This window comes from Lipotes vexillifer, unplaced genomic scaffold, assembly GCF_000442215.2.
Source record: "Lipotes vexillifer unplaced genomic scaffold, Lipotes_vexillifer_v1.1 scaffold779, whole genome shotgun sequence".
NCBI lineage: Eukaryota > Metazoa > Chordata > Mammalia > Artiodactyla > Lipotidae > Lipotes > Lipotes vexillifer.
The window spans coordinates 1583560-1593389 of record NW_006788448.1 but is presented as its reverse complement, the minus strand read 5'-3'; the positions used below and the strand labels follow the sequence as shown (position 1 = coordinate 1593389).

Here is a 9830-nt window from a genome sequence, read left to right as displayed (position 1 = left end):
TACAATAGAGGAAATGTTTCAGACAGCTGAACAAAATGACAAGGAGATAGAAAATATAAGAGACAAAACTGTTACCAGACTGATCAAGAGAGCCCAAATTTTCAATCAAGAGGACCTCCAGAAAAAAAATCAAAAAAAAAAAAAAAAAGGACAGGAAATTATGAAAAAGGAAAAGAAAATTTCCCAAACTGAGGCGTATGGGCCTGTAGATTTAAAAGGACCACTAACTGCCCAGTTCAATGAATTAAAAAAAGATCCACACCAACATAAACTGTGACAAAATTTCCGGACACCTGAGTGAAAGAGAAGCCCTCAAAAGCATACAAAAGATCAGGAATTAGAATGGCACAGAGACACAGGAAGTTAGAGGACAATGGGCAAATGCCTACAGCTTCTGAGAGGACAGATTGTCACCTGGAATTTCATACCCTGACAAACTACGAGTCACATGTGAGAGTGTAATGAAGACTTTTTCAAACAGGCAAAAGGCAATGAAAATTTTATCTTCTGTTAATTCTTTCTCATAAAGCAACAGAAAGATGTGCTCCATCAACTCAGAGTGAAAAGATACAGGGTCTAGAAAATGGGAAACTCAAACAGGAGACTGTAGGAAGCCCCCAAACACTGCTGAACGGAAGCTACAGGGTTACGGTTGTACAGAAGCCGAGAGATCAGTCAGTGCAGGTCACAGAGTAGGACAACTCCAAGGGATTGTTTAAAAAAAGTGGGGGGGACCCATTATTTACTTGATATGACTATCCTGCAAAGAGCATGATTTAGTGTGTTATTTAGAATTATGAAGGCAAGTATGAAAAAATACAATGAGAAGATTTGAAAACTGTTCTTCTGGGTAGTGGGAATTGGAGATCAGAAGGACCTTGGGGAGGTGACTATTATGTTTGTTTTAATCCTGTATTTCTATTTGATTTTTAAAATTGTATTCATGTAATTACTTCAATACAGCCAAAAAAAAAAAAAAGTAAAAGGTAAGAGGCTTAGAAACTGAAGTTCACAAATACCAGAGCTACTCCTGGCTCAAATTCTTCCCTGATACGCTAAGGGATGTGAGTGTGATTGCTGTGTGAGGTCAGAGCGTGGGGCTTGGACTCCGAGGGGTCACCTCAGGTCCAGAGCACAGTCTTCCAGCCCTGCAGGTCTGGACCTAATATAAAGGGATGCTAGACCCCCTGAAAACTGGCGTACCATGTGAATTCATGAGAGACTGTGACAGAAGCCCAGTTTAGTAGTTTATAGTGAGAAATACAACTGTCCAGGATGCTTGGAAATCCGTATAGCAAGTCTGCACATCCTCTTTCTTTAATAGAGAAACATACTCCAGAAGCCCAATTACATTCAGAACGTTGCTTGATAAAGAGGGACTCAAAGTGAAGGGTGTTACACAGTCCTCAGAAATATTTCAGTAAGATCATGATAGCCTGGTAAGTCACGCTGCTCCTTTAATAGCTACCGAAGATCAGCTAATTTTTTCTGTAGAGGGCCAGATATTCAATGTTTTCAGCTTTGCAGACCATCTCTGCTGCAAACAGTTAATGCGACGGTTACAGAGGAGCCACAGATGGCAAGTAAACAACAGCGTGGCTGTGGCCCAACTTTATCTGGGTCCATGCAGACAAGAGCTTTGTTAGCCCTGCCTGTTAGACCTCTGTCCCCTGACAGTCTGAGAGACTTACAAATTCTTTTTCTTTTTTTTACTTTTGTTTGCCTTTATTTTTTGAGACATTTATTCCCGGGCCATAAGGTTTTATTTCTTCAGTTTCTTCTGGGATACCTTTTTCTTCTGGGCAACCTCTTCTTCAGTCTAGTAACAATCTTTTCCAGTAAGGATCATCTCAATGTGGCAGGGAGAGCTCATGTATGGGTTAATCCGACCACGAGCTCTGGAAGTCCTGCGCTGCATCTTGGGGGCTTTATTCACCTGGATGTGCTCAATGACCAGAGAACCTACATCTAAGCCCTTAAGTTCAGCATTACTCTCTGCATTTCTGAGCATGTGTAGTAAAAATTCAGCACTCTTTTTGGGCCACTGACCCGTACGTCCAGCCCCAATGTTTGGCCTGGGCACACCTTCCAACCCCACCATTGTAACGATGGAATGGCACACATTGCTTCTTTAAACTGACATCCTTCAGATACTTGGTGGCTTTTCAAATATGCATACCCTTAATGGCCTGGGCAGTTTCACAAATGTTCTTAAAGTGAACATGAAGATTTGAACCTCTTGACTTGCACGATTTTGTGGGGTTTTCTGGGTCAAGTGAATAGCGAACCATTTTTAGAGGTAACCTCAGGCCGCTTACCGGAAAAAGGAGACTTACAAATTCTTATTCTCTGATTCTCCTTTCTTTAACTTTCTTCATTTCAATAATCTCATAATGTCTTTAACCTTTGAGACCAGAGAAAAATTGATCTAGTTTTAGTTCTAAATGATAGCATCTGGGTTAGGTAAAGGAAACATCTTAAGGTCAGTAGTGGATCAGCCTCCATATCAGCTTGCATCAGAGTTATTTGGGGGACGTTTTTCACAGAGGCAATGGGGCATACCAGTGAGAATGTAAGTTCTCCTGTCTTTCAGAGAGCAGAAATTCCTTCCTTCCTCTCTTCCCTCCACCTCCCCTCCCTTGTTTTAAGCCTCTATAGTTTTGGTCAGCATTGCTAGACTTTTCTTTACCTACATGGTATACAGATCTTTTTGAGATACATCATTATAAGCGCCGTGTGATATGCAGCTTTCCTCTGAAATGTGCTCATTGGGAGAAAAGGCTGCCAGTATCAAGTGTGAACCAGTGTTGAGCTGAGTTGTACAACTGGTGAGCTGCATTCACAGTCACTTAGGCTCCTTCTGGAGGGAAAGCACAAAGCACACATTGAAGGGTGTCTGGGCCAACCCTTGCTAAGATGCTTCCTAGACCCTGCTTCAACCTCAAGGGAGAGCATGATGCTATTCCTAAATGATAAAGGAAAGTATTTTCCTTATCCCCTCAGAGTTACAGAGCCCATAACCCAATGCCAGGCACATTTTCAGAGGAATGGCAGAGGGCCAGATAATTCCGGAATGGTAATTGCTCACTTGTCCTAACCCCCAATATTAATTCCACAAACCAGCTTGCTTGGGGTTTTATCCTGCGATTCTCCAGGATATGTTTTTGAACCACTTACTCCCTTTTAGAAATTCATGTCTTATTGATCCAGAGCACTGGCTTCTCAGATCTCCGGGCCCAATGAGAGTTATAAATTTGAAGGAGATTTCGGCCATTCATGTACTCATTAACAGGCCAGCTGCTCTGGAAAAATAAAATTTCATCATTTAGGAAATATTTTACACCCTCTGTGTGCCAGGCACTGTTCTAAGTGGTAGGAACTTCGCTGTTAACAAAACAAAAATCTGTGCCTCGCTCTAGTAAAACTTAAGTTCTGTGTGGTGCAGAGTGAGGGAACACACAAACGAGTCAGGTGGTGATGAGAGCTAGTAACAAAAATAAAGTAGGACAAAAGGATAGACATCTAGGAACTTCCCTGGTGGTCCAGTGGTTAAGAATCCACCTTCCAATACAGGGGGCACAGGTTTGATCCCTGGTCAGGGGATCTTGGAACTTTTCTGTTCCAAGTCCAAGGGATTAATGGATGCCAAATAGGCAAATACAGAATCTGAGAACTAAGATCCCACATACCCATGCGCTACAACTAGAGAGAAGCCTGCAGTGAAGAGCCCGTGTGCCCTAACGAAGGCCCGGTGCAGCCAAAAAAAAAAAAAAAAAGGAGGGGGTTGGACTTCCCTGGTGGCGCAGTGGTTAAGAATCCTCCTGCCAATGCAGGGGACACGGGTTGGAGCCCTGGTCCGGGAAGATCCCACATGCTGCAGAGCAACTAAGCCCGTGCACCACAATTGCTGAGCCTGTGTGCCACAACTACTGAAGCCCATGTGCCTAGAGCCCGTGCTCCACAACAAAGAGAAGCCACTGCAATGAGAAGCCTGTGCACTGCAACAAAGAGTAGCCCCCGCTCACCACAACTGGAGATAGCCCGTGTGCAGCAATGAAGACCCAACACACCAAAAATAAATTAATTAATTAATTAAAAAGACAAAAAACAAAACAAAACAAAAAAAAGGATAGACAGCTAGAGTTGGGAGAGGTCGGCATGCTAGTTAGATGCGTGCTTAGGGAAGCCTTGCTTGAATGTCGTGTTATCTGAGCAGAGACTTCAGTGTAGTGAGAGGAGCCATGTGGACACAGGGGAAGAGGGCTCCCGGCAGAGGAAACAGCAACTGTAAAAGGCCCCAAGGGCTGATCAGTCTCAGTTGTACCCACCATGGATTGCAATTTATGTAGGTGACCGAGTGATGACGTGGAAATGCTAATGTCATTCAAAGAAAAATGTATTGCTTACAGTTCCTCGGGGGATGGTGCATGCCATGCCACACAGGGCCACACCGGGAGGAACTGGGTTCGGTCACAAGGCAGAAGTGGAGTGAGGGGAAAGCCTCCCTGCCAGAGCCTTGAATGGGGTTTCCACAGCAAAGGCAGAGGAAGCAGCAGAGGCGTGGCTAGTCTGAGTAATGTAGGCGGGCTCTGGCTACAGAGGTGGGCACTGGCCCTGGGGTGATTTAGGGCAAGGAAAACATCGGCTTGGTGTGTGAGGGTTAGACAAGAAAGTGGTTCAGAGTGTGGGCTCCAGATCACAGCGAAGGGTAAGCAACTTCGAGCCTTAGTTTGGTGCTGTGATTAATGGATGCCAAATAGACAAATACAGAATCCGAGAAAACACAGAACATTATCATGTAGGGTCTTGCAGATCATGCTAAAATTCCTACAGTGGGAAAGATGGATGCATCTGGGAGAGTCAGGAGTCCTTCCAATCACCAGTGACCTGTGTGAGAGTGACAAAGGTGAGCGCCAACTGCTTATACTCAGTATTTAAGATTCTTACTACCTCCTGACTTATTTTAGGCTTTGTCCCTACACTCATTTGTACAGCTGCTTACAAGTTTTAGCTGACCATTCTTGGTATTATTTAGCACATTTTGCTTTTTCTTTCTGGCTTTTTTTTTTTTTTTTTTCTGTTCCAAGTCCTATTTTTCTTTCTGTTCCAAGAAAAGTAACAGCAGAATTTGTACCCATGCACTTTCTAGAACAAGACGGATGATGGCAAAGATGCCAGGGAGAGCCTATGCTTTGTGATTTGTCATTAAGCTTTCATTTCATGGAAGAATGTATCATGAGATTCACACTCACATACAAGGACAATTTAAGGTTCATTTGTGAACTTACAGATGCTTCTTAAAAAAATTAAAGATGTCTCTCAAAGCCTGGGTGTCTGACCAGCTTTGTCTTTTGTTCATTTGTTTTCACCACAATTAAAAACCACAGCAATTATTCAAATGCAAAGAACCGTAATGGCAAGAACTGAGGTTTGAGCCTTGGAAAATGAACATTTTGCTTCCCACTTGCTGCATGCTGGCTTATTTCATCTGCTGAGAGCAAAAAGGCTAAATAAATAATGTCTTCCTAGAGCTGCCTCAGTTCAGATGACAAAGAAACGTCAGTTGTAGATTCAGTAACAGAGAGCTCAGAATTTGATTCATTTGGCAGGTATTTGTTGGGCATTTACTGTGTGCCTGGTACACACAGAGGACGTAGTGTTGACTGAAACAAACATGGTCCCTGGCTTCATGGAACTTAGGTCTAGTGGGGGAGACATTTAAAAAGGAAAAACAGGACTTCCCTTGTGGTGCAGTGGTTAAGAATCTGCCTGCCAGTGCAGGGGACACGGGTTCAAGCCCTGGTCCCAGAAGATCCCACATGCCGCGGAACAACAAAGCCTGTGTGCCACAGCTACTGAGTCTGCGCTCTAGAGCCTGCAAGCCACAACTACTAAGCCCACGTGCCACAATTACTGAAGCCCATGCACCTAGAGCCCATGCACCGCAACAAAGAGCAGTCCCTGCTCGCCACAACTAGAGAAAGCCTGCACACAGCAACAAAGACCCAAGGCAGCCAAAAATAAAAAAATCAAGAAAAAAAGGAAAAACACCTAATGACATTTATAAATATAAATTGTGATATGTGCCAGAAAGGAAAAGTAAAGAGGGGAATGTAATTTAGACTTGGAGGAGGTATCTCAGGAGGCCTCTTTGAAGAAATGTTACTTGATCAGGCCCTTAAAAGATGAACAGGAATTTCCAGTTATCTATTACTGTGTGATAAACCATCCCAAACTCAGTGACTTAGAATACCATTTTATTATGCTCAGAAGTTCTATAGGTCAGGATTTCAAACAAGGCGTGGTGATTGTGGCTTATGTCTGCTCTACAATGTGTAGGGTCTGAGCCAGGAAAATGTGAGTGTCTGGCAGTAACTCAAACAACTGGGGCTGGAATCATCTCTAGGCCACCTCATGCACATGGCTGGGGCTGTATTGGGCTGAATAGTGGTTCCCAAAGAGATACGTCAAGTCCTGATCCCCAGTACCTGTGAATTTGGCCTTATTTGGAAAAAGGGTCTTTGAAGATGTAATCACAGTTAATGATCTTGAAATGCTATCATCCTGGGTTTAGGGTGGGCCCTAAAGCCAATAACTGCTGTCCTTTAAGAGAAAGGAGAGAATTGAGAAGAGGAGAAACATGGGGGAAAGTGATGTGAAGGTGGAGGCAGAGATTGGGCTGATGTGTCAACAAGCCAGGGAATGGCAAGGATTGTCAGATACCACCAGAAATTAGGAGATAGGAATGGAACAGATTCTCTCTTAGAGACTCAGAGCGCGGCAACACCTGCCGACACCTTGATTTCAGATATCTGGCAGATTTCAGAACTGCAGGGGAGTGGATTTCTGTTGTTTTAAGCCCCCAAGTTGGTGGTAGTTCATTATGGCAGCCACAGGAAACTAGTATGGTGCCTAGGCTGGGATGACTCAAAGGATGAAGCAGCTACATTTGGGCCTCTTTATGTGGCTTTGGCTTCTCATAGGATGGTGACTGGGTTCTGTGACGGAGCTTCCTGAAAGCAAGTGTCCTAGGACCAGGACCTTAAAGAGACCAGGGCAGAAGCTGCCAGGTTTCTTCTTACCTAGCCTCAGAAGTCACATTAAAATCACTTCTGTGGGGCTTCCCTGGTGGCGCAGTGGTTGAGAATCTGCCTGCTAATGCAGGGGACACGGGTTCGAGCCCTGGTCTGGGAGGATCCCACATGCCGCGGAGCAACTAGGCCCATGAGCCACAACTACTGAGCCTGCGCGTCTGGAGCCTGTGCTCCGCAGCAAGAGAGGCCGCAATAGTGAGAGGCCGGTGCACCGCAATGAAGAGTGGCCCCCGCTCGCTGCAACTGGAGAAAGCCCTCGCACAGAAACGAAGACCTAACACAGCAAAAATAAATAAATAAATAACTAAACTCCTACCCCCAACAGCTAAAAAAAAAAAAATCACTTCTGTCATATAGTCACAAGCCCAACCAGATTCAAAGAGAGGGGATATAGACCCCATCTCTCAGTTAGAGGTGTGTCAAAGAATCAGTGACCATGTTTTAAAACTACCTCAAGGAGTAAGTTATGTGTCCCAGGGAACAGAGGGGTCGAGACCTGTACTGTCCATCCTGGCAGCTGCTAGTCACGTGTGGCTGTTTAAAACATAAATTAATCTAAAATTAAGTAAAATTAGCAATTTATATTCTCAGACATACCAGCCACATTTCAAGTATTCAGTACTTGTGGCTAGTGGTTATCATGTCGGACAACACAGATAAGAACATTTCCATCATGCAGGAGGTGCTATTGGACAGCCCTGCCCTAGACTGAGGGAAGAGCATGGGACGAGGCTCTGAGTTGGAAAATAAATTAGCTTACAAGCAAAATAGAAAAAAAGTTGGCTGTAAGGGCTAGGTCTGCTGCTGTGTGCCCACTGCACACGTAGCTCATAATAGGTCCTCACAAGGTATATATGTTATGAAGGAACACAGGCATAATGCTGCAGTATACCCTGTGCCAGGCCAGAGAAGAGTGGTATGAGATTGGACAAGTAGACAGGGGTCTGATCGCACCGGGGCCTTTCTGACCATTTAAAGGAGTCTAGGGCTTCCCTGGTGGCGCAGTGGTTGAGAGTCCGCCTGCCGATGCAGGGGACGCGGGTTCGTGTCCCGGTCCGGGAAGATCCCACGTGCCGCGGAGCGGCTGGGCCCGTGAGCCATGGCCGCTGGGCCTGCGTGTCCGGAGCCTGTGCTCCGCAACGGGAGAGGCCACGTTGTGCGATTTCAGTTGTATGCACATATGCATTTCCCACTAGAACACGAGCTCCTGGAGGAGAGGGAGCCAGTTTTATCCTCAATCCGCAGCATCTAGCATATAATAACCCATCATTGATTGTGTGTTAGTTACCTACTTGCTCAATTTTAAGGTTGTTTACTAATTCCAACATCTTTTTCAGAAAGATTTCCTAGAAGCCACACCTTCTTTTCCCCTCTACTTGCTGGAAGTATAAGGGGACTTTTCTCTAGTCTTCACCCTGAGAATCTGATGCGGCTTCAGGAAATAAACAAAAGTGTAGAGGTCCCCTAGAAGTACCCCCATCTCCACCCCCATTCCCACCCCCACCCTTAGAATTTTTAACTCTCAAGCTAGTCCACCCTGAGCCTCCGGCAATTTGTCACTTACACTGAAGTGTTCCCACTGGTATTGGCTCCCGCTGTGGACTTGTGCTCCTGGTAGGTTGTGATTCTCTGTCTTTTCTTGTCTCTCCAATTTTCAGGGTGATAGTTGCCTTGTGACCTCAGTTTTCTGAGGGATGTAGGAAGAGTTGTTGATTTTCAGTTTGCTCAGCTTTTTTCTTTTTGAGATGAGGATTGGGGAAGTGGAAGGATTGGTAGGAGGAAAATAAAAGAGAGAGAAAACGCAAGTGACAGGAAGGAGAGGCAGGAAGCACAAGGAAGGAAGATGCTTCCAAGCCAGGAGCCCCACCTTCCTGTGGCCACCTCACTTCCTCCATCTGGCCAGGGATTCATGCAACTGACCACCCAATTCCTGCTACTGCTTCAGCCTCCAAAGTAGTATTTTTCAACTCTGACTGTTCATTAGAATCAGCTGGGGAGCTTTTATAACTCCCTGCACCTAGGTCTCCCCTAATTGGAAGCACCTTAGGGGGCTGTAATGTGCAATTGGTTTTGAGAACCAGTGATCTAGATTCTTGCTACTCAAAGGGTGGCCCAGGGACCAGCAGCATTGGCACCACCTGTTAGCTTGTTAGAAAGGCAGCATCTTGGGACCTACCCTAGCCCTACCGAATCAGAATTTGCATTTTAACAAGATCCATGTGGGATTTGTATGCATGTTTGAGAAGAAATGACGAGGTGATCCTCCTATACCTGCGCTTCTGGTTGTCCTCATGAAGCAGCCAGCTCCCTGGGAAGTGCTACGTGAACTAGGCATCCTGCTGGTCGTCTCACAGCAGTGGAGAAGTCCAAAGCAGCCAGGATAGATGGTGTGCCTGCTGTGATTCCCCAAGGCTAATACATTTGAAATGGAGAGAATTAGATCGCCCAGCAGCAGGAGGGGCTTGGGCCCTTTAGTCTGAAACACCAATGCTAGGTTCATTAACTTCTGGGTCCACCAGAGTCAAATCGTTCTAATTGAATATGTTATAGTTGAAGAGTTGGGGTTAGCTTGGAGGCGGGGGTTGGAAGCAGGCAAAAGGGACTGAGCAGAAAAGCAAATAAAGCAGGAGGCCAAGAGGAATGACCACTGGGATGAGGTGAGGGAAGGAAGACTAGAGGTCATCAGTTTCGCGGGAGGAGGAGCACGGCGGTGAGGCTGGTGGACTCAAACAGGAA

The 9830-nt window shown here is 45.3% G+C and overlaps 1 pseudogene; it reads right to left on the bottom strand.

Annotated features, from left to right (window-relative positions):
• Positions 1-1741: 1741 nt before the first annotated feature.
• On the bottom strand, positions 1742-2291 carry LOC103081337 (60S ribosomal protein L17 pseudogene; annotated as a pseudogene).
• Between the last annotated feature and the right edge of the window lie 7539 nt (positions 2292-9830).